Source organism: Synchiropus splendidus, chromosome 6 (assembly GCF_027744825.2).
Source record: "Synchiropus splendidus isolate RoL2022-P1 chromosome 6, RoL_Sspl_1.0, whole genome shotgun sequence".
In the NCBI taxonomy this organism is placed as follows: Eukaryota; Metazoa; Chordata; class Actinopteri; order Syngnathiformes; family Callionymidae; genus Synchiropus; species Synchiropus splendidus.
Genome location: NC_071339.1, coordinates 28,724,308 through 28,749,522, shown reverse-complemented (window position 1 = coordinate 28,749,522; position 25,215 = coordinate 28,724,308).

Sequence of the window (25,215 nt, the reverse complement as noted above, 5' to 3'; positions counted from 1 at the left end):
ATCAAATCTAAGCTGTCTGAAGTGTTTTTCAAAAGTTATCAACACTTTTATGTTTGGCGTTCCGAAACCCACCTTATCTCAGGCTGAAAAGCGTTTTTGTGCATTGTGCCATAACTTTTCAGGAAAGCTTCAGAACATGAAATTTTAACCTCCCACTATAGCAGAAAGGGTCTTTCTAGTAGTTGCACATCAAATCTAAACTGTCTGAAGTGTTTTTCCAAAGTTATTAACACTTTTATGTTGGGCGTTCCGAAACCCACCTTATCTCAGGCTGAAAAGCGTTTTTGTGCATTGTGCCATAACTTTTCAGGGAAGCTTCAGAACATGAAATTTTAACCTCCCACTATAGCAGAAAGGGTCTTTCTAGTAGTTGCACATCAAATCTAAACTGTCTGAAGTGTTTTTCCAAAGTTATTAACACTTTTATGTTTGGCGTTCCGAAACCCACCTTATCTCAGGCTGAAAAGCGTTTTTGTGCATTGTGCCATAACTTTTCAGGGAAGCTTCAGAACATGAAATTTTAACCTCCCACTATAGCAGAAAGGGTCTTTCTAGTAGTTGCACATCAAATCTAAACTGTCTGAAGTGTTTTTCCAAAGTTATTAACACTTTTATGTTTGGCGTTCCGAAACCCACCTTATCTCAGGCTGAAAAGCGTTTTTGTGCATTGTGCCATAACTTTTCAGGGAAGCTTCAGAACATGAAATTTTAACCTCCCACTATAGCAGAAAGGGTCTTTCTAGTAGTTGCACATCAAATCTAAACTGTCTGAAGTGTTTTTCCAAAGTTATCAACACTTTTATGTTTGGCGTTCCGAAACCCACCTTATCTCAGGCTGAAAAGCGTTTTTGTGCATTGTGCCATAACTTTTCAGGGAAGCTTCAGAACATGAAATTTTAACCTCCCACTATAGTAGAAAGGGTCTTTCTAGTAGTTGCACATCAAATCTAAGCTGTCTGAAGTGTTTTTCAAAAGTTATCAACACTTTTATGTTTGGCGTTCCGAAACCCACCTTATCTCAGGCTGAAAAGCGTTTTTGTGCATTGTGCCATAACTTTTCAGGAAAGCTTCAGAACATGAAATTTTAATCTCCCACTATAGCAGAAAGGGTCTTTCTAGTAGTTGCACATCAAATCTAAACTGTCTGAAGTGTTTTTCCAAAGTTATTAACACTTTTATGTTTGGCGTTCCGAAACCCACCTTATCTCAGGCTGAAAAGCGTTTTTGTGCATTGTGCCATAACTTTTCAGGGAAGCTTCAGAACATGAAATTTTAACCTCCCACTATAGCAGAAAGGGTCTTTCTAGTAGTTGCACATCAAATCTAAACTGTCTGAAGTGTTTTTCCAAAGTTATTAACACTTTTATGTTTGGCGTTCCGAAACCCACCTTATCTCAGGCTGAAAAGCGTTTTTGTGCATTGTGCCATAACTTTTCAGGGAAGCTTCAGAACATGAAATTTTAACCTCCCACTATAGCAGAAAGGGTCTTTCCAGTAGTTGCACATCGAATCTAAGCTGTCTGAATTGTTTTTCAAAAGTTATCAACACTTTTATGTTTGGCGTTCCGAAACCCACCTTATCTCAGGCTGAAAAGCGTTTTTGTGCATTGTGCCATAACTTTTCAGGAAAGCTTCAGAACATGAAATTTTAACCTCCCACTATAGCAGAAAGGGTCTTTCTAGTAGTTGCACATCAAATCTAAACTGTCTGAAGTGTTTTTCCAAAGTTATCAACACTTTTATGTTTGGCGTTCCGAAACCCACCTTATCTCAGGCTGAAAAGCGTTTTTACGCATTGTGCCATAACTTTTCAGGGAAGCTTCAGAACATGAAATTTTAACCTCCCACTATAGCAGAAAGGGTCTTTCTAGTAGTTGCACATCAAATCTAAACTATCTGAAGTGTTTTTCCAAAGTTATTAACACTTTTATGTTTGGCGTTCCGAAACCCACCTTATCTCAGGCTGAAAAGCGTTTTTGTGCATTGTGCCATAACTTTTCAGGGAAGCTTCAGAACATGAAATTTTAACCTCCCACTATAGCAGAAAGGGTCTTTCTAGTAGTTGCACATCAAATCTAAACTGTCTGAAGTGTTTTTCGAAAGTTATCAACACCTTTATGTTTGGCGTTCCGAAACCCACCTTATCTCAGGCTGAAAAGCGTTTTTGTGCATTGTGCCATAACTTTTCAGGGAAGCTTCAGAACATGAAATTTTAACCTCCCACTATAGCAGAAAGGGTCTTTCTAGTAGTTGCACATCAAATCTAAACTGTCTGAAGTGTTTTTCCAAAGTTATTAACACTTTTATGTTTGGCGTTCCGAAACCCACCTTATCTCAGGCTGAAAAGCGTTTTTGTGCATTGTGCCATAACTTTTCAGGGAAGCTTCAGAACATGAAATTTTAACCTCCCACTATAGCAGAAAGGGTCTTTCTAGTAGTTGCACATCAAATCTAAACTGTCTGAAGTGTTTTTCCAAAGTTATCAACACTTTTATGTTTGGCGTTCCGAAACCCACCTTATCTCAGGCTGAAAAGCGTTTTTACGCATTGTGCCATAACTTTTCAGGGAAGCATCAGAACATGAAATTTCAACCTCCCACTATAGCAGAAAGGGTCTTTCTAGTAGTTGCACATCAAATCTAAACTGTCTGAAGTGTTTTTCCAAAGTTATTAACACTTTTATGTTTGGCGTTCCGAAACCCACCTTATCTCAGGCTGAAAAGCGTTTTTGTGCATTGTGCCATAACTTTTCAGGGAAGCTTCAGAACATGAAATTTTAACCTCCCACTATAGCAGAAAGGGTCTTTCTAGTAGTTGCACATCAAATCTAAACTGTCTGAAGTGTTTTTCCAAAGTTATTAACACTTTTATGTTTGGCGTTCCGAAACCCACCTTATCTCAGGCTGAAAAGCGTTTTTGTGCATTGTGCCATAACTTTTCAGGGAAGCTTCAGAACATGAAATTTTAACCTCCCACTATAGCAGAAAGGGTCTTTCTAGTAGTTGCACATCAAATCTAAACAGTCTGAAGTGTTTTTCCAAAGTTATCAACACTTTTATGTTTGGCGTTCCGAAACCCACCTTATCTCAGGCTGAAAAGCGTTTTTACGCATTGTGCCATAACTTTTCAGGGAAGCTTCAGAACATGAAATTTTAACCTCCCACTATAGCAGAAAGGGTCTTTCTAGTAGGTGCACATCAAATCTAAGCTGTCTGAAGTGTTTTTCGAAAGTTATCAACACTTTTATGTTTGGCGTTCCGAAACCCACCTTATCTCAGGCTGAAAAGCGTTTTTGTGCATTGTGCCAAAACTTTTCAGGGAAGCTTCAGAACATGAAATTTTAACCTCCCACTATAGCAGAAAGGGTCTTTCTAGTAGTTGCACATCAAATCTAAACTGTCTGAAGTGTTTTTCCAAAGTTATCAACACTTTTATGTTTGGCGTTCCGAAACCCACCTTATCTCAGGCTGAAAAGCGTTTTTACGCATTGTGCCATAACTTTTCAGGGAAGCTTCAGAACATGAAATTTTAACCTCCCACTATAGCAGAAAGGGTCTTTCTAGTAGGTGCACATCAAATCTAAGCTGTCTGAAGTGTTTTTCGAAAGTTATCAACACTTTTATGTTTGGCGTTCCGAAACCCACCTTATCTCAGGCTGAAAAGCGTTTTTGTGCATTGTGCCATAACTTTTCAGGGAAGCTTCAGAACATGAAATTTTAACCTCCCACTATAGCAGAAAGGGTCTTTCTAGTAGTTGCACATCAAATCTAAACTGTCTGAAGTGTTTTTCCAAAGTTATTAACACTTTTATGTTTGGCGTTCCGAAACCCACCTTATCTCAGGCTGAAAAGCGTTTTTGTGCATTGTGCCATAACTTTTCAGGGAAGCTTCAGAACATGAAATTTTAACCTCCCACTATAGCAGAAAGGGTCTTTCTAGTAGTTGCACATCAAATCTAAACTGTCTGAAGTGTTTTTCCAAAGTTATCAACATTTTTATGTTTGGCGTTCCGAAACCAACCTTATCTCAGGCTGAAAAGCGTTTTTGTGCATTGTGCCATAACTTTTCAGGGAAGCTTCAGAACATGAAATTTTAACCTCCCACTATAGCAGAAAGGGTCTTTCTAGTAGTTGCACATCAAATCTAAGCTGTCTGAAGTGTTTTTCAAAAGTTATCAACACTTTTATGTTTGGCGTTCCGAAACCCACCTTATCTCAGGCTGAAAAGCGTTTTTGTGCATTGTGCCATAACTTTTCAGGGAAGCTTCAGAACATGAAATTTTAACCTCCCACTATAGCAGAAAGGGTCTTTCTAGTAGTTGCACATCAAATCTAAACTGTCTGAAGTGTTTTTCCAAAGTTATTAACACTTTTATGTTTGGCGTTCCGAAACCCACCTTATCTCAGGCTGAAAAGCGTTTTTGTGCATTGTGCCATAACTTTTCAGGGAAGCTTCAGAACATGAAATTTTAACCTCCCACTATAGCAGAAAGGGTCTTTCTAGTAGTTGCACATCAAATCTAAACTGTCTGAAGTGTTTTTCCAAAGTTATTAACACTTTTATGTTTGGCGTTCCGAAACCCACCTTATCTCAGGCTGAAAAGCGTTTTTGTGCATTGTGCCATAACTTTTCAGGGAAGCTTCAGAACATGAAATTTTAACCTCCCACTATAGCAGAAAGGGTCTTTCTAGTAGTTGCACATCAAATCTAAACTGTCTGAAGTGTTTTTCCAAAGTTATCAACACTTTTATGTTTGGCGTTCCGAAACACACCTTATCTCAGGCTGAAAAGCGTTTTTGTGCATTGTGCCATAACTTTTCAGGGAAGCTTCAGAACATGAAATTTTAACCTCCCACTATAGCAGAAAGGGTCTTTCTAGTAGTTGCACATCAAATCTAAGCTGTCTGAAGTGTTTTTCAAAAGTTATCAACACTTTTATGTTTGGCGTTCCGAAACCCACCTTATCTCAGGCTGAAAAGCGTTTTTGTGCATTGTGCCATAACTTTTCAGGAAAGCTTCAGAACATGAAATTTTAACCTCCCACTATAGCAGAAAGGGTCTTTCTAGTAGTTGCACATCAAATCTAAGCTGTCTGAAGTGTTTTTCAAAAGTTATCAACACTTTTATGTTTGGCGTTCCGAAACCCACCTTATCTCAGGCTGAAAAGCGTTTTTGTGCATTGTGCCATAACTTTTCAGGAAAGCTTCAGAACATGAAATTTTAACCTCCCACTATAGCAGAAAGGGTCTTTCTAGTAGTTGCACATCAAATCTAAACTGTCTGAAGTGTTTTTCCAAAGTTATTAACACTTTTATGTTTGGCGTTCCGAAACCCACCTTATCTCAGGCTGAAAAGCGTTTTTGTGCATTGTGCCATAACTTTTCAGGGAAGCTTCAGAACATGAAATTTTAACCTCCCACTATAGCAGAAAGGGTCTTTCTAGTAGTTGCACATCAAATCTAAACTGTCTGAAGTGTTTTTCCAAAGTTATCAACACTTTTATGTTTGGCGTTCCGAAACCCACCTTATCTCAGGCTGAAAAGCGTTTTTACGCATTTTGCCATAACTTTTCAGGGAAGCTTCAGAACATGAAATTTTAACCTCCCACTATAGCAGAAAGGGTCTTTCTAGTAGGTGCACATCAAATCTAAGCTGTCTGAAGTGTTTTTCGAAAGTTATCAACACTTTTATGTTTGGCGTTCCGAAACCCACCTTATCTCAGGCTGAAAAGCGTTTTTGTGCATTGTGCCATAACTTTTCAGGGAAGCTTCAGAACATGAAATTTTAACCTCCCACTATAGCAGAAAGGGTCTTTCTAGTAGTTGCACATCAAATCTAAACTGTCTGAAGTGTTTTTCCAAAGTTATCAACACTTTTATGTTTGGCGTTCCGAAACCCACCTTATCTCAGGCTGAAAAGCGTTTTTACGCATTGTGCCATAACTTTTCAGGGAAGCTTCAGAACATGAAATTTTAACCTCCCACTATAGCAGAAAGGGTCTTTCTAGTAGGTGCACATCAAATCTAAGCTCTCTGAAGTGTTTTTCGAAAGTTATCAACACTTTTATGTTTGGCGTTCCGAAACCCACCTTATCTCAGGCTGAAAAGCGTTTTTGTGCATTGTGCCATAACTTTTCAGGGAAGCTTCAGAACATGAAATTTTAACCTCCCACTATAGCAGAAAGGGTCTTTCTAGTAGTTGCACATCAAATCTAAACTGTCTGAAGTGTTTTTCCAAAGTTATTAACACTTTTATGTTTGGCGTTCCGAAACCCACCTTATCTCAGGCTGAAAAGCGTTTTTGTGCATTGTGCCATAACTTTTCAGGGAAGCTTCAGAACATGAAATTTTAACCTCCCACTATAGCAGAAAGGGTCTTTCTAGTAGTTGCACATCAAATCTAAACTGTCTGAAGTGTTTTTCCAAAGTTATCAACACTTTTATGTTTGGCGTTCCGAAACCCACCTTATCTCAGCCTGAAAAGCGTTTTTTTGCATTGTGCCATAACTTTTCAGGGAAGCTTCAGAACATGAAATTTTAACCTCCCACTATAGCAGAAAGGGTCTTTCTAGTAGTTGCACATCAAATCTAAGCTGTCTGAAGTGTTTTTCAAAAGTTATCAACACTTTTATGTTTGGCGTTCCGAAACCCACCTTATCTCAGGCTGAAAAGCGTTTTTGTGCATTGTGCCATAACTTTTCAGGGAAGCTTCAGAACATGAAATTTTAACCTCCCACTATAGCAGAAAGGGTCTTTCTAGTAGTTGCACATCAAATCTAAACTGTCTGAAGTGTTTTTCCAAAGTTATTAACACTTTTATGTTTGGCGTTCCGAAACCCACCTTATCTCAGGCTGAAAAGCGTTTTTGTGCATTGTGCCATAACTTTTCAGGGAAGCTTCAGAACATGAAATTTTAACCTCCCACTATAGCAGAAAGGGTCTTTCTAGTAGTTGCACATCAAATCTAAACTGTCTGAAGTGTGTTTCCAAAGTTATTAACACTTTTATGTTTGGCGTTCCGAAACCCACCTTATCTCAGGCTGAAAAGCGTTTTTGTGCATTGTGCCATAACTTTTCGGGGAAGCTTCAGAACATGAAATTTTAACCTCCCACTATAGCAGAAAGGGTCTTTCTAGTAGTTGCACATCAAATCTAAACTGTCTGAAGTGTTTTTCCAAAGTTATCAACACTTTTATGTTTGGCGTTCCGAAACCCACCTTATCTCAGGCTGAAGAGCGTTTTTGTGCATTGTGCCATAACTTTTCAGGGAAGCTTCAGAACATGAAATTTTAACCTCCCACTATAGCAGAAAGGGTCTTTCTAGTAGTTGCACATCAAATCTAAGCTGTCTGAAGTGTTTTTCAAAAGTTATCAACACTTTTATGTTTGGCGTTCCGAAATCCACCTTATCTCAGGCTGAAAAGCGTTTTTGTGCATTGTGCCATAACTTTTCAGGGAAGCTTCAGAACATGAAATTTTAACCTCCCACTATAGCAGAAAGGGTCTTTCTAGTAGTTGCACATCAAATCTAAACTGTCTGAAGTGTTTTTCCAAAGTTATTAACACTTTTATGTTTGGCGTTCCGAAACCCACCTTATCTCAGGCTGAAAAGCGTTTTTGTGCATTGTGCCATAACTTTTCAGGGAAGCTTCAGAACATGAAATTTTAACCTCCCACTATAGCAGAAAGGGTCTTTCTAGTAGTTGCACATCAAATCTAAACTGTCTGAAGTGTTTTTCCAAAGTTATTAACACTTTTATGTTTGGCGTTCCGAAACCCACCTTATCTCAGGCTGAAAAGCGTTTTTGTGCATTGTGCCATAACTTTTCAGGGAAGCTTCAGAACATGACATTTTAACCTCCCACTATAGCAGAAAGGGTCTTTCTAGTAGTTGCACATCAAATCTAAACTGTCTGAAGTGTTTTTCCAAAGTTATCAACACTTTTATGTTTGGCGTTCCGAAACCCACCTTATCTCAGGCTGAAAAGCGTTTTTACGCATTGTGCCATAACTTTTCAGGGAAGCTTCAGAACATGAAATTTTAACCTCCCACTATAGCAGAAAGGGTCTTTCTAGTAGGTGCACATCAAATCTAAGCTGTCTGAAGTGTTTTTCGAAAGTTATCAACACTTTTATGTTTGGCGTTCCGAAACCCAACTTATCTCAGGCTGAAAAGCGTTTTTGTGCATTGTGCCATAACTTTTCAGGGAAGCTTCAGAACATGAAATTTTAACCTCCCACTATAGCAGAAAGGGTCTTTCTAGTAGTTGCACATCAAATCTAAACTGTCTGAAGTGTTTTTCCAATGTTATTAACACTTTTATGTTTGGCGTTCCGAAACCCACCTTATCTCAGGCTGAAAAGCGTTTTTGTGCATTGTGCCATAACTTTTCAGGGAAGCTTCAGAACATGAAATTTTAACCTCCCACTATAGCAGAAAGGGTCTTTCTAGTAGTTGCACATCAAATCTAAACTGTCTGAAGTGTTTTTCCAAAGTTATTAACACTTTTATGTTTGGCGTTCCGAAACCCACCTTATCTCAGGCTGAAAAGCGTTTTTGTGCATTGTGCCATAACTTTTCAGGGAAGCTTCAGAACATGAAATTTTAACCTCCCACTATAGCAGAAAGGGTCTTTCTAGTAGTTGCACATCAAATCTAAACTGTCTGAAGTGTTTTTCCAAAGTTATTAACACTTTTATGTTTGGCGTTCCGAAACCCACCATATCCAGGCTGAAAAGCGTTTTTGTGCATTGTGCCATAACTTTTCAGGGAAGCTTCAGAACATGAAATTTTAACCTCCCACTATAGCAGAAAGGGTCTTTCTAGTAGTTGCACATCAAATCTAAACTGTCTGAAGTGTTTTTCCAAAGTTATCAACACTTTTATGTTTGGCGTTCCGAAACCCACCTTATCTCAGGCTGAAAAGCGTTTTTACGCATTGTGCCATAACTTTTCAGGGAAGCTTCAGAACATGAAATTTTAACCTCCCACTATAGCAGAAAGGGTCTTTCTAGTAGGTGCACATCAAATCTAAGCTGTCTGAAGTGTTTTTCGAAAGTTATCAACACTTTTATGTTTGGCGTTCCGAAACCCACCTTATCTCAGGCTGAAAAGCGTTTTTGTGCATTGTGCCATAACTTTTCAGGGAAGCTTCAGAACATGAAATTTTAACCTCCCACTATAGCAGAAAGGGTCTTTCTAGTAGTTGCACATCAAATCTAAACTGTCTGAAGTGTTTTTCCAAAGTTATTAACACTTTTATGTTTGGCGTTCCGAAACCCACCTTATCTCAGGCTGAAAAGCGTTTTTGTGCATTGTGCCATAACTTTTCAGGGAAGCTTCAGAACATGAAATTTTAACCTCCCACTATAGCAGAAAGGGTCTTTCTAGTAGTTGCACATCAAATCTAAACTGTCTGAAGTGTTTTTCCAAAGTTATCAACACTTTTATGTTTGGCGTTCCGAAACCCACCTTATCTCAGGCTGAAAAGCGTTTTTACGCATTGTGCCATAACTTTTCAGGGAAGCTTCAGAACATGAAATTTTAACCTCCCACTATAGCAGAAAGGGTCTTTCTAGTAGGTGCACATCAAATCTAAGCTGTCTGAAGTGTTTTTCGAAAGTTATCAACACTTTTATGTTTGGCGTTCCGAAACCCACCTTATCTCAGGCTGAAAAGCGTTTTTGTGCATTGTGCCATAACTTTTCAGGGAAGCTTCAGAACATGAAATTTTAACCTCCCACTATAGCAGAAAGGGTCTTTCTAGTAGTTGCACATCAAATCTAAACTGTCTGAAGTGTTTTTCCAAAGTTATCAACACTTTTATGTTTGGCGTTCCGAAACCCACCTTATCTCAGGCTGAAAAGCGTTTTTACGCATTGTGCCATAACTTTTCAGGGAAGCTTCAGAACATGAAATTTTAACCTCCCACTATAGCAGAAAGGGTCTTTCTAGTAGTTGCACATCAAATCTAAGGTGTCTGAAGTGTTTTTCAAAAGTTATCAACACTTTTATGTTTGGCGTTCCGAAACCCACCTTATCTCAGGCTGAAAAGCGTTTTTGTGCATTGTGCCATAACTTTTCAGGAAAGCTTCAGAACATGAAATTTTAACCTGCCACTATAGCAGAAAGGGTCTTTCTAGTAGTTGCACATCAAATCTAAACTGTCTGAAGTGTTTTTCCAAAGTTATCAACACTTTTATGTTTGGCGTTCCGAAACCCACCTTATCTCAGGCTGAAAAGCGTTTTTACGCATTGTGCCATAACTTTTCAGGGAAGCTTCAGAACATGAAATTTTAACCTCCCACTATAGCAGAAAGGGTCTTTCTAGTAGGTGCACATCAAATCTAAGCTGTCTGAAGTGTTTTTCGAAAGTTATCAACACTTTTATGTTTGGCGTTCCGAAACCCACCTTATCTCAGGCTGAAAAGCGTTTTTGTGCATTGTGCCATAACTTTTCAGGGAAGCTTCAGAACATGAAATTTTAACCTCCCACTATAGCAGAAAGGGTCTTTCTAGTAGTTGCACATCAAATCTAAACTGTCTGAAGTGTTTTTCCAAAGTTATTAACACTTTTATTTTTGGCGTTCCGAAACCCACCTTATCTCAGGCTGAAAAGCGTTTTTGTGCATTGTGCCATAACTTTTCAGGGAAGCTTCAGAACATGAAATTTTAACCTCCCACTATAGCAGAAAGGGTCTTTCTAGTAGTTGCACATCAAATCTAAACTGTCTGAAGTGTTTTTCCAAAGTTATCAACACTTTTATGTTTGGCGTTCCGAAACCCACCTTATCTCAGGCTGATAAGCGTTTTTGTGCATTGTGCCATAACTTTTCAGGGAAGCTTCAGAACATGAAGTTTTAACCTCCCACTATAGCAGAAAGGGTCTTTCTAGTAGTTGCACATCAAATCTAAACTGTCTGAAGTGTTTTTCCAAAGTTATTAACACTTTTATGTTTGGCGTTCCGAAACCCACCTTATCTCAGGCTGAAAAGCGTTTTTGTGCATTGTGCCATAACTTTTCAGGGAAGCTTCAGAACATGAAATTTTAACCTCCCACTATAGCAGAAAGGGTCTTTCTAGAAGTTGCACATCAAATCTAAACTGTCTGAAGTGTTTTTCCAAAGTTATTAACACTTTTATGTTTAGCGTTCCGAAACCCACCTTATCTCAGGCTGAAAAGCGTTTTTGTGCATTGTGCCATAACTTTTCAGGGAAGCTTCAGAACATGAAATTTTAACCTCCCACTATAGCAGAAAGGGTCTTTCTAGTAGATGCACATCAAATCTAAACTGTCTGAGGTGTTTTTCCAAAGTTATTCACACTTTTATGTTTGGCGTTCCGAAACCCACCTTATCTCAGGCTGAAAAGCGTTTTTGTGCATTGTGCCATAACTTTTCAGGGAAGCTTCAGAACATGAAATTTTAACCTCCCACTATAGCAGAAAGGGTCTTTCTAGTAGGTGCACATCAAATCTAAGCTGTCTGAAGTGTTTTTCAAAAGTTATCAACACTTTTATGTTTGGCGTTCCGAAACCCACCTTATCTCAGGCTGAAAGGCGTTTTTACGCATTGTGCCATAACTTTTCAGGGAAGCTTCAGAACATGAAATTTTAACCTCCCACTATAGCAGAAAGGGTCTTTCTAGTAGGTGCACATCAAATCTAAGCTGTCTGAAGTGTTTTTCGAAAGTTATCAACACTTTTATGTTTGGCGTTCCGAAACCCACCTTATCTCAGGCTGAAAAGCGTTTTTGTGCATTGTGCCATAACTTTACAGGGAAGCTTCAGAACATGAAATTTTAACCTCCCACTATAGCAGAAAGGGTCTTTCTAGTAGTTGCACATCAAATCTAAACTGTCTGAAGTGTTTTTCCAAAGTTATTAACACTTTTATGTTTGGCGTTCCGAAACCCACCTTATCTCGGGCTGAAAAGCGTTTTTACGCATTGTGCCATAACTTTTCAGGGAAGCTTCAGAACATGAAATTTTAACCTCCCACTATAGCAGAAAGGGTATTTCTAGTAGGTGCACATCAAATCTAAGCTGTCTGAAGTGTTTTTCGAAAGTTATCAACACTTTTATGTTTGGCGTTCCGAAACCCACCTTATCTCAGGCTGAAAAGCGTTTTTGTGCATTGTGCCATAACTTTTCAGGGAAGCTTCAGAACATGAAATTTTAACCTCCCACTATAGCAGAAAGGGTCTTTCTAGTAGTTGCACATCAAATCTAAACTGTCTGAAGTGTTTTTCCAAAGTTATCAACACTTTTATGTTTGGCGTTCCGAAACCCACCTTATCTCAGGCTGAAAAGCGTTTTTACGCATTGTGCCATAACTTTTCAGGGAAGCTTCAGAACATGAAATTTTAACCTCCTACTATAGCAGAAAGGGTCTTTCTAGTAGGTGCACATCAAATCTAAACTGTCTGAAGTGTTTTTCCAAAGTTATTAACACTTTTATGTTTGGCGTTCCGAAACCCACCTTATCTCAGGCTGAAAAGCGTTTTTGTGCATTGTGCCATAACTTTTCAGGGAAGCTTCAGAACATGAAATTTTAACCTCCCACTATAGCAGAAAGGGTCTTTCTAGTAGTTGCACATCAAATCTAAACTGTCTGAATTGTTTTTCCAAAGTTATCAACACTTTTATGTTTGGCGTTCCGAAACCCACCTTATCTCAGGCTGAAAAGCGTTTTTGTGCATTGTGCCATAACTTTTCAGGGAAGCTTCAGAACATGAAATTTTAACCTCCCACTATAGCAGAAAGGGTCTTTCTAGTAGTTGCACATCAAATCTAAGGTGTCTGAAGTGTTTTTCAAAAGTTATCAACACTTTTATGTTTGGCGTTCCGAAACCCACCTTATCTCAGGCTGAAAAGCGTTTTTGTGCATTGTGCCATAACTTTTCAGGAAAGCTTCAGAACATGAAATTTTAACCTCCCACTATAGCAGAAAGGGTCTTTCTAGTAGTTGCACATCAAATCTAAACTGTCTGAAGTGTTTTTCCAAAGTTATCAACACTTTTATGTTTGGCGTTCCGAAACCCACCTTATCTCAGGCTGAAAAGCGTTTTTACGCATTGTGCCATAACTTTTCAGGGAAGCTTCAGAACATGGAATTTTAACCTCCCGCTATAGCAGAAAGGGTCTTTCTAGTAGGTGCACATCAAATCTAAGCTGTCTGAAGTGTTTTTCGAAAGTTATCAACACTTTTATGTTTGGCGTTCCGAAACCCACCTTATCTCAGGCTGAAAAGCGTTTTTGTGCATTGTGCCATAACTTTTCAGGGAAGCTTCAGAACATGAAATTTTAACCTCCCACTATAGCAGAAAGGGTCTTTCTAGTAGTTGCACATCAAATCTAAGGTGTCTGAAGTGTTTTTCAAAAGTTATCAACACTTTTATGTTTGGCGTTCCGAAACCCACCTTATCTCAGGCTGAAAAGCGTTTTTGTGCATTGTGCCATAACTTTTCAGGAAAGCTTCAGAACATGAAATTTTAACCTCCCACTATAGCAGAAAGGGTCTTTCTAGTAGTTGCACATCAAATCTAAACTGTCTGAAGTGTTTTTCCAAAGTTATCAACACTTTTATGTTTGGCGTTCCGAAACCCACCTTATCTCAGGCTGAAAAGCGTTTTTACGCATTGTGCCATAACTTTTCAGGGAAGCTTCAGAACATGGAATTTTAACCTCCCGCTATAGCAGAAAGGGTCTTTCTAGTAGGTGCACATCAAATCTAAGCTGTCTGAAGTGTTTTTCGAAAGTTATCAACACTTTTATGTTTGGCGTTCCGAAACCCACCTTATCTCAGGCTGAAAAGCGTTTTTGTGCATTGTGCCATAACTTTTCAGGGAAGCTTCAGAACATGAAATTTTAACCTCCCACTATAGCAGAAAGGGTCTTTCTAGTAGTTGCACATCAAATCTAAACTGTCTGAAGTGTTTTTCCAAAGTTATTAACACTTTTATGTTTGGCGTTCCGAAACCCACCTTATCTCAGGCTGAAAAGCGTTTTTGTGCATTGTGCCATAACTTTTCAGGGAAGCTTCAGAACATGAAGTTTTAACCTCCCACTATAGCAGAAAGGGTCTTTCTAGTAGTTGCACATCAAATCTAAACTGTCTGAAGTGTTTTTCCAAAGTTATTAACACTTTTATGTTTGGCGTTCCGAAACCCACCTTATCTCAGGCTGAAAAGCGTTTTTGTGCATTGTGCCATAACTTTTCAGGGAAGCTTCAGAACATGAAATTTTAACCTCCCACTATAGCAGAAAGGGTCTTTCTAGAAGTTGCACATCAAATCTAAACTGTCTGAAGTGTTTTTCCAAAGTTATTAACACTTTTATGTTTAGCGTTCCGAAACCCACCTTATCTCAGGCTGAAAAGCGTTTTTGTGCATTGTGCCATAACTTTTCAGGGAAGCTTCAGAACATGAAATTTTAACCTCCCACTATAGCAGAAAGGGTCTTTCTAGTAGATGCACATCAAATCTAAACTGTCTGAGGTGTTTTTCCAAAGTTATTCACACTTTTATGTTTGGCGTTCCGAAACCCACCTTATCTCAGGCTGAAAAGCGTTTTTGTGCATTGTGCCATAACTTTTCAGGGAAGCTTCAGAACATGAAATTTTAACCTCCCACTATAGCAGAAAGGGTCTTTCTAGTAGGTGCACATCAAATCTAAGCTGTCTGAAGTGTTTTTCGAAAGTTATCAACACTTTTATGTTTGGCGTTCCGAAACCCACCTTATCTCAGGCTGAAAAGCGTTTTTGTGCATTGTGCCATAACTTTTCAGGGAAGCTTCAGAACATGAAATTTTAACCTTCCACTATAGCAGAAAGGGTCTTTCTAGTAGTTGCACATCAAATCTAAGCTGTCTGAAGTGTTTTTCAAAAGTTATCAACACTTTTATGTTTGGCGTTCCGAAACCCACCTTATCTCAGGCTGAAAAGCGTTTTTACGCATTGTGCCATAACTTTTCAGGGAAGCTTCAGAACATGAAATTTTAACCTCCCACTATAGCAGAAAGGGTCTTTCTAGTAGGTGCACTTCAAATCTAAGCTGTCTGAAGTGTTTATCGAAAGTTATCAATACTTTTATGTTTGGCGTTCCGAAACCCACCTTATCTCAGGCTGAAAAGCGTTTTTGTGCATTGTGCCATAACTTTTCAGGGAAGCTTCAGAACATGAAATTTTAACCTCCCACTATAGCAGAAAGGGTCTTTCTAGTAGGTGCACATAAAATCTAAGCTGTCTGAAGTGTTTTTCGAAAGTTATCAACACTTTTATGTTTGGCGTTCCGAAACCCACCTTATCTCAGGCTGAAAAGCGTTTTTGTGCATTGTGCCAGAACTTTTCAGGGAAGCTTCAGAACATGAAATTTTAACCTCCCACTAAAGCAGAAGGGGTCTTTCTAGTAGTTGCACATCAAATCTAAGCTGTCTGAAGTGTTTTTCAAAAGTTATCAACACTTTTATGTTTGGCGTTCCGAAACCCACCTTATCTCAGGCTGAAAAGCGTTTTTGTGCATTGTGCCATAACTTTTCAGGGAAGCTTCAGAACATGAAATTTTAACCTACCACTATAGCAGAAAGGGTCTTTCTAGTAGTTGCACATCAAATCTAAACTGTCTGAAGTGTTTTTCCAAAGTTATCAACACTTTTATGTTTGGCGTTCCGAAACCCACCTTATCTCAGGCTGAAAAGCGTTTTTACGCATTGTGCCATAACTTTTCAGGGAAGCTTCAGAACATGAAATTTTAACCTCCCACTATAGCAGAAAGGGTCTTTCTAGTAGGTGCACATCAAATCTAAGCTGTCTGAAGTGTTTTTCCAAAGTTATCAACACTTTTATGTTTGACGTTCCGAAACCCACCTTATCTCAGGCAGAAAAGCGTTTTTACGCATTGTGCCATAACTTTTCAGGGAAGCTTCAGAACATGAAATTTTAACCTCCCACTATAGCAGAAAGGGTCTTTCTAGTAGGTGCACATCAAATCTAAGCTGTCTGAAGTGTTTTTCGAAAGTTATCAACACTTTTATGTTTGGCGTTCCGAAACCCACCTTATCTCAGGCTGAAAAGCGTTTTTGTGCATTGTGCCATGACTTTTCAGCGAAGCTTCAGAACATGAAATTTGAACCTCCCACTATAGCAGAAAGGGTCTTTCTAGTAGGTGCACATAAAATCTAAGCTGTCTGAAGTGTTTTTCCAAAGTTATCAACACTTTTATGTTTGGCGTTCCGAAACCCACCTTATCTCAGGCTGAAAAGCGTTTTTGTGCATTGTGCCATAACTTTTCAGGGAAGCTTCAGAACATGAAATTTTAACCTCCCACTATAGCAGAAAGGGTCTTTCTAGTAGTTGCACATCAAATCTAAGCTGTCTGAAGTGTTTTTCCAAAGTTATCAACACTTTTATGTTTGGCGTTCCGAAACCCACCTTATCTCAGGCTGAAAAGCGTTTTTGTGCATTGTGCCATAACTTTTCAGGGAAGCTTCAGAACATGAAATTTTAACCTCCCACTATAGCAGAAAGGGTCTTTCTAGTAGTTGCACATCAAATCTAAACTGTCTGAAGTGTTTTTCCAAAGTTATCAACACTTTTATGTTTGGCGTTCCGAAACCCACCTTATCTCAGGCTGAAAACCGTTTTTACGCATTGTGCCATAACTTTTCAGGGAAGCTTCAGAACATGAAATTTTAACCTCCCACTATAGCAGAAAGTGTCTTTCTAGTAGGTGCACATCAAATCTAAGCTGTCTGAAGTGTTTTTCGAAAGTTATCAACACTTTTATGTTTGGCGTTCCGAAACCCACCTTATCTCAGGCTGAAAAGCGTTTTTGTGCATTGTGCCATAACTTTTCAGGGAAGCTTCAGAACATGAAATTTTAACCTCCCACTATAGCAGAAAGGGTCTTTCTAGTAGTTGCACATCAAATCTAAACTGTCTGAAGTGTTTTTCCAAAGTTATTAACACTTTTATGTTTGGCGTTCCGAAACCCACCTTATCTCAGGCTGAAAAGCGTTTTTGTGCATTGTGCCATAACTTTTCAGGGAAGCTTCAGAACATGAAATTTTAACCTCCCACTATAGCAGAAAGGGTCTTTCTAGTAGTTGCACATCAAATCTAAACTGTCTGAAGTGTTTTTCCATCGTTATTAACACTTTTATGTTTGGCGTTCCGAAACCCACCTTATCTCAGGCTGAAAAGCGTTTTTGTGCATTGTGCCATAACTTTTCAGGGAAGCTTCAGAACATGAAATTTTAACCTCCCACTATAGCAGAAAGGGTCTTTCTAGTAGTTGCACATCAAATCTAAGCTGTCTGAAGTGTTTTTCCAAAGTTATCAACACTTTTATGTTTGGCGTTCCGAAACCCACCTTATCTCAGGCTGAAAAGCGTTTTTACGCATTGTGCCATAACTTTTCAGGGAAGCTTCAGAACATGAAATTTTAACCTCCCACTATAGCAGAAAGGGTCTTTCTAGTAGGTGCACATCAAATCTAAGCTGTCTGAAGTGTTTTTCGAAAGTTATCAACACTTTTATGTTTGGCGTTCCGAAACCCACCTTATCTCAGGCTGAAAAGCGTTTTTGTGCATTGTGCCATAACTTTTCAGGGAAGCTTCAGAACATGAAATTTTAACCTCCCACTATAGCAGAAAGGGTCTTTCTAGTAGTTGCACATCAAATCTAAACTGTCTAAAGTGTTTTTCCAAAGTTATTAACACTTTTATGTTTGGCGTTCCGAAACCCACCTTATCTCAGGCTGAAAAGCGTTTTTGTGCATTGTGCCATAACTTTTCAGGGAAGCTTCAGAACATGAAATTTTAACCTCCCACTATAGCAGAAAGGGTCTTTCTAGAAGTTGCACATCAAATCTAAACTGTCTGAAGTGTTTTTCCAAAGTTATTAACACTTTTATGTTTAGCGTTCCGAAACCCACCTTATCTCAGGCTGAAAAGCGTTTTTGTGCATTGTGCCATAACTTTTCAGGGAAGCTTCAGAACATGAAATTTTAACCTCCCACTATAGCAGAAAGGGTCTTTCTAGTAGATGCTCATCAAATCTAAACTGTCTGAGGTGTTTTTCCAAAGTTATTCACACTTTTATGTTTGGCGTTCCGAAACCCACCTTATCTCAGCCTGAATAGCGTTTTTGTGCATTGTGCCATAACTTTTCAGGGAAGCTTCAGAACATGAAATTTTAACCTCCCACTATAGCAGAAAGGGTCTTTCTAGTAGTTGCACATCAAATCTAAGCTGTCTGAAGTGTTTTTCGAAAGTTATCAACACTTTTATGTTTGGCGTTCCGAAACCCACCTTATCTCAGGCTGAAAAGCGTTTTTGTGCATTGTGCCATAACTTTTCAGGGAAGCTTCAGAACATGAAATTTTAACCTCCCACTATAGCAGAAAGGGTCTTTCTAGTAGTTGCACATCAAATCTAAGCTGTCTGAAGTGTTTTTCAAAAGTTATCAACACTTTTATGATTGGCGTTCCGAAACCCACCTTATCTCAGGCTGAAAAGCGTTTTTACGCATTGTGCCATAACTTTTCAGGGAAGCTTCAGAACATGAAATTTTAACCTCCCACTATAGCAGAAAGGGTCTTTCTAGTAGTTGCACATCAAATCTAAACTGTCTGAAGTGTTTTTCCAAAGTTATCAACACTTTTATGTTTGGCGTTCCGAAACCCACCTTATCTCAGGCTGAAAAGCGTTTTTACGCATTGTGCCATAACTTTTCAGGGAAGCTTCAGAACATGAAATTTTAACCTCCCACTATAGCAGAAAGGGTCTTTCTAGTAGGTGCACATCAAATCTAAGCTGTCTGAAGTGTTTTTCGAAAGTTATCAACACTTTTATGTTTGGCGTTCCGAAACCCACCTTATCTCAGGCTGAAAAGCGTTTTTGTGCATTGTGCCATAACTTTTCAGGGAAGCTTCAGAACATGAAATTTTAACCTCCCACTATAGCAGAAAGGGTCTTTCTAGTAGTTGCACATCAAATCTAAGCTGTCTGAAGTGTTTTTCCAAAGTTATCAACACTTTTATGTTTGGCGTTCCGAAACCCACTTTATCTCAGGCTGAAAAGCGTTTTTGTGCATTGTGCCATAACTTTTCAGGGAAGCTTCAGAACATGAAATTTTAACCTCCCACTATAGCAGAAAGGGTCTTTCTAGAAGTTGCACATCAAATCTAAACTGTCTGAAGTGTTTTTCCAAAGTTATTAACACTTTTATGTTTAGCGTTCCGAAACCCACCTTATCTCAGGCTGAAAAGCGTTTTTGTGCATTGTGCCATAACTTTTCAGGGAAGCTTCAGAACATGAAATTTTAACCTCCCACTATAGCAGAAAGGGTCTTTCTAGTAGATGCACATCAAATCTAAACTGTCTGAGGTGTTTTTCCAAAGTTATTCACACTTTTATGTTTGGCGTTCCGAAACCCACCTTATCTCAGGCTGAAAAGCGTTTTTGTGCATTGTGCCATAACTTTTCAGGGAAGCTTCAGAACATGAAATTTTAACCTCCCACTATAGCAGAAAGGGTCTTTCTAGTAGGTGCACATCAAATCTAAGCTGTCTGAAGTGTTTTTCGAAAGTTATCAACACTTTTATGTTTGGCGTTCCGAAACCCACCTTATCTCAGGCTGAAAAGCGTTTTTGTGCATTGTGCCATAACTTTTCAGGGAAGCTTCAGAACATGAAATTTTAACCTTCCACTATAGCAGAAAGGGTCTTTCTAGTAGTTGCACATCAAATCTAAGCTGTCTGAAGTGTTTTTCAAAAGTTATCAACACTTTTATGTTTGGCGTTCCGAAACCCACCTTATCTCAGGCTGAAAAGCGTTTTTACGCATTGTGCCATAACTTTTCAGGGAAGCTTCAGAACATGAAATTTCAACCTCCCACTATAGCAGAAAGGGTCTTTCTAGTAGGTGCACTTCAAATCTAAGCTGTCTGAAGTGTTTATCGAAAGTTATCAACACTTTTATGTTTGGCGTTCCGAAACCCACCTTATCTCAGGCTGAAAAGCGTTTTTGTGCATTGTGCCATAACTTTTCAGGGAAGCTTCAGAACATGAAATTTTAACCTCCCACTATAGCAGAAAGGGTCTTTCTAGTAGGTGCACATAAAATCTAAGCTGTCTGAAGTGTTTTTCGAAAGTTATCAACACTTTTATGTTTGGCGTTCCGAAACCCACCTTATCTCAGGCTGAAAAGCGTTTTTGTGCATTGTGCCATAACTTTTCAGGGAAGCTTCAGAACATGAAATTTTAACCTCCCACTAAAGCAGAAAGGGTCTTTCTAGTAGTTGCACATCAAATCTAAGCTGTCTGAAGTGTTTTTCAAAAGTTATCAACACTTTTATGTTTGGCGTTCCGAAACCCACCTTATCTCAGGCTGAAAAGCGTTTTTGTGCATTGTGCCACAACTTTTCAGGGAAGCTTCAGAACATGAAATTTTAACCTCCCACTATAGCAGAAAGGGTCTTTCTAGTAGTTGCACATCAAATCTAAACTGTCTGAAGTGTTTTTCCAAAGTTATCAACACTTTTATGTTTGGCGTTCCGAAACCCACCTTATCTCAGGCTGAAAAGCGTTTTTACGCATTGTGCCATAACTTTTCAGGGAAGCTTCAGAACATGAAATTTTAACCTCCCACTGTAGCAGAAAGGGTCTTTCTAGTAGGTCCACATCAAATCTAAGCTGTCTGAAGTGTTTTTCGAAAGTTATCAACACTTTTATGTTTGGCGTTCCGAAACCCACCTTATCTCAGGCTGAAAAGCGTTTTTGTGCATTGTGCCATGACTTTTCAGCGAAGCTTCAGAACATGAAATTTTAACCTCCCACTATAGCAGAAAGGGTCTTTCTAGTAGGTCCACATCAAATCTAAGCTGTCTGAAGTGTTTTTCCAAAGTTATCAACACTTTTATGTTTGACGTTCCGAAACCCACCTTATCTCAGGCTGAAAAGCGTTTTTGTGCATTGTGCCATGACTTTTCAGCGAAGCTTCAGAACATGAAATTTGAACCTCCCACTATAGCAGAAAGGGGCTTTCTAGTAGTTGCACATCAAATCTAAACTGTCTGAAGTGTTTTTCCAAAGTTATTAACACTTTTATGTTTGGCGTTCCGAAACCCACCTTATCTCAGGCTGAAAAGCGTTTTTGTGCATTGTGCCATAACTTTTCAGGGAAGCTTCAGAACATGAAATTTTAACCTCCCACTATAGCAGAAAGGGTCTTTCTAGTAGTTGCACATCAAATCTAAACTGTCTGAAGTGTTTTTCCAAAGTTATTAACACTTTTATGTTTGGCGTTCCGAAACCCACCTTATCTCAGGCTGAAAAGCGTTTTTGTGCATTGTGCCATAACTTTTCAGGGAAGCTTCAGAACATGAAATTTTAACCTCCCACTATAGCAGAAAGGGTCTTTCTAGTAGTTGCACATCAAATCTAAACTGTCTGAAGTGTTTTTCCATAGTTATTAACACTTTTATGTTTGGCGTTCCGAAACCCACCTTATCTCAGGCTGAAAAGCGTTTTTGTGCATTGTGCCATAACTTTTCAGGGAAGCTTCAGAACATGAAATTTTAACCTCCCACTATAGCAGAAAGGGTCTTTCTAGTAGGTGCACATCAAATCTAAGCTGTCTGAAGTGTTTTTCCAAAGTTATCAACACTTTTATGTTTGGCGTTCCGAAACCCACCTTATCTCAGGCTGAACAGCGTTTTTGTGCATTGTGCCATAACTTTTCAGGGAAGCTTCAGAACATGAAATTTTAACCTCCCACTATAGCAGAAAGGGTCTTTCTAGTAGTTGCACATCAAATCTAAGCTGTCTGAAGTGTTTTTCCAAAGTTATCAACACTTTTATGTTTGGCGTTCCGAAACCCACCTTATCTCAGGTTGAAAAGCGTTTTTGTGCATTGTGCCATAACTTTTCAGGGAAGCTTCAGAACATGAAATTTTAACCTCCCACTATAGCAGAAAAGGGTCTTTCTAGTAGTTGCACATCAAATCTAAACTGTCTGAAGTGTTTTTCCAAAGTTATCAACAATTTTATGTTTGGCGTTCCGAAACCCACCATATCTCAGGCTGAAAAGCGTTTTTACGCATTGTGCCATAACTTTTCAGGGAAGCTTCAGAACATGAAATTTTAACCTCCCACTATAGCAGAAAGGGTCTTTCTAGTAGGTGCACATCAAATCTAAGCTGTCTGATGTGTTTTTCGAAAGTTATCAACACTTTTATGTTTGGCGTTCCGAAACCCACCTTATCTCAGGCTGAAAAGCGTTTTTGTGCATTGTGCCATAACTTTTCAGGGAAGCTTCAGAACATGAAATTTTAACCTCCCACTATAGCAGAAAGGGTCTTTCTAGTAGTTGCACATCAAATCTAAACTGTCTGAAGTGTTTTTCCAAAGTTATTAACACTTTTATGTTTGGCGTTCCGAAACCCACCTTATCTCAGGCTGACAAGCGTTTTTGTGCATTGTGCCATAACTTTTCAGGGAAGCTTCAGAACATGAAATTTTAACCTCCCACTATAGCAGAAAGGGTCTTTCTAGAAGTTGCACATCAAATCTAAACTGTCTGAAGTGTTTTTCCAAAGTTATTAACACTATTATGTATAGCGTTCCGAAACCCACCTTATCTCAGGCTGAAAAGCGTTTTTGTGCATTGTGCCATAACTTTTCAGGGAAGCTTCAGAACATGAAATTTTAACCTCCCACTATAGCAGAAAGGGTCTTTCTAGTAGATGCTCATCAAATCTAAACTGTCTGAGGTGTTTTTCCAAAGTTATTCACACTTTTATGTTTGGCGTTCCGAAACCCACCTTATCTCAGGCTGAAAAGCGTTTTTGTGCATTGTGCCATAACTTTTCAGGGAAGCTTCAGAACATGAAATTTTAACCTCCCACTATAGCAGAAAGGGTCTTTCTAGTAGTTGCACATCAAATCTAAGCTGTCTGAAGTGTTTTTCGAAAGTTATCAACACTTTTATGTTTGGCGTTCCGAAACCCACCTTATCTCAGGCTGAAAAGCGTTTTTGTGCATTGTGCCATAACTTTTCAGGGAAGCTTCAGAACATGAAATTTTAACCTCCCACTATAGCAGAAAGGGTCTTTCTAGTAGTTGCACATCAAATCTAAACTGTCTGAAGTGTTTTTCAAAAGTTATCAACACTTTTATGTTTGGCGTTCCGAAACCCACCTTATCTCAGGCTGAAAAGCGTTTTTGTGCATTGTGCCATAACTTTTCAGGGAAGCTTCAGAACATGAAATTTTAACCTCCCACTATAGCAGAAAGGGTCTTTCTAGTAGTTGCACATCAAATCTAAACGGTCTGAAGTGTTTTTCCAAAGTTATTAACACTTTTATGTTTGGCGTTCCGAAACCCACCTTATCTCAGGCTGAAAAGCGTTTTTGTGCATTGTGCCATAACTTTTCAGGGAAGCTTCAGAACATGAAATTTTAACCTCCCACTATAGCAGAAAGGGTCTTTCTAGTAGTTGCACATCAAATCTAAACTGTCTGAAGTGTTTTTCCAAAGTTATCAACACTTTTATGTTTGGCGTTCCGAAACCCACCTTATCTCAGGCTGAAAAGCGTTTTTACGCATTGTGCCATAACTTTTCAGGGAAGCTTCAGAACATGAAATTTTAACCTCCCACTATAGCAGACAGGGTCTTTCTAGTAGGTGCACATCAAATCTAAGCTGTCTGAGGTGTTTTTCGAAAGTTATCAACACTTTTATGTTTGGCGTTCCGAAACCCACCTTATCTCAGGCTGAAAAGCGTTTTTGTGCATTGTGCCATAACTATTCAGGGAAGCTTCAGAACATGAAATTTTAACCTCCCACTATAGCAGAAAGGGTCTTTCTAGTAGTTGCACATCAAATCTAAACTGTCTGAAGTGTTTTTCCAAAGTTATTAACACTTTTATGTTTGGCGTTCCGAAACCCACCTTATCTCAGGCTGAAAAGCGTTTTTGTGCATTGTGCCATAACTTTTCAGGGAAGCTTCAGAACATGACATTTTAACCTCCCACTATAGCAGAAAGGGTCTTTCTAGTAGTTGCACATCAAATCTAAACTGTCTGAAGTGTTTTTCCAAAGTTATCAACACTTTTATGTTTGGCGTTCCGAAACCCACCTTATCTCAGGCTGAAAAGCGTTTTTACGCATTGTGCCATAACTTTTCAGGGAAGCTTCAGAACATGAAATTTTAACCTCCCACTGTAGCAGAAAGTGTCTTTCTAGTAGGTGCACGTCAAATCTAAGCTGTCTGAAGTGTTTTTCGAAAGTTATCAACACTTTTATGTTTGGCGTTCCGAAACCCACCTTATCTCGGATGAAAAGCGTTTTTGTGCATTGTGCTATAACTTTTCAGGGAAGCTTCAGAACATGAAATTTTAACCTCCCACTATAGCAGAAAGGGTCTTTCTAGTAGTTGCACATCAAATCTAAACTGTCTGAAGTGTTTTTCCATAGTTATTAACACTTTTATGTTTGGCGTTCCGAAACCCACCTTATCTCAGGCTGAAAAGCGTTTTTGTGCATTGTGCCATAACTTTTCAGGGAAGCTTCAGAACATGAAATTTTAACCTCCCACTATAGCAGAAAGGGTCTTTCTAGTAGTTGCACATCAAATCTAAACAGTCTGAAGTGTTTTTCCAAAGTTATTAACACTTTTATGTTTGGCGTTCCGAAACCCACCTTATCTCAGGCTGAAAAGCGTTTTTGTGCATTGTGCCATAACGTTTCAGGGAAGCTTCAGAACATGAAATTTTAACCTCCCACTATAGCAGAAAGGGTCTTTCTAGTAGGTGCACATCAAATCTAAGCTGTCTGAAGTGTTTTTCGAAAGTTATCAACACTTTTATGTTTGGCGTTCCGAAACCCACCTTATCTCAGGCTGAAAAGCGTTTTTGTGCATTGTGCCATAACTTTTCAGGGAAGCTTCAGAACATGAAATTTTAACCTCCCACTATAGCAGAAAGGGTCTTTCTAGTAGTTGCACATCAAATCTAAGCTGTCTGAATTGTTTTTCAAAAGTTATCAACACTTTTATGTTTGGCGTTCCGAAACCCACCTTATCTCAGGCTGAAAAGCGTTTTTGTGCATTGTGCCATAACTTTTCAGGGAAGCTTCAGAACATGAAATTTTAACCTCCCACTATAGCAGAAAGGGTCTTTCTAGTAGTTGCACATCAAATCTAAACGGTCTGAAGTG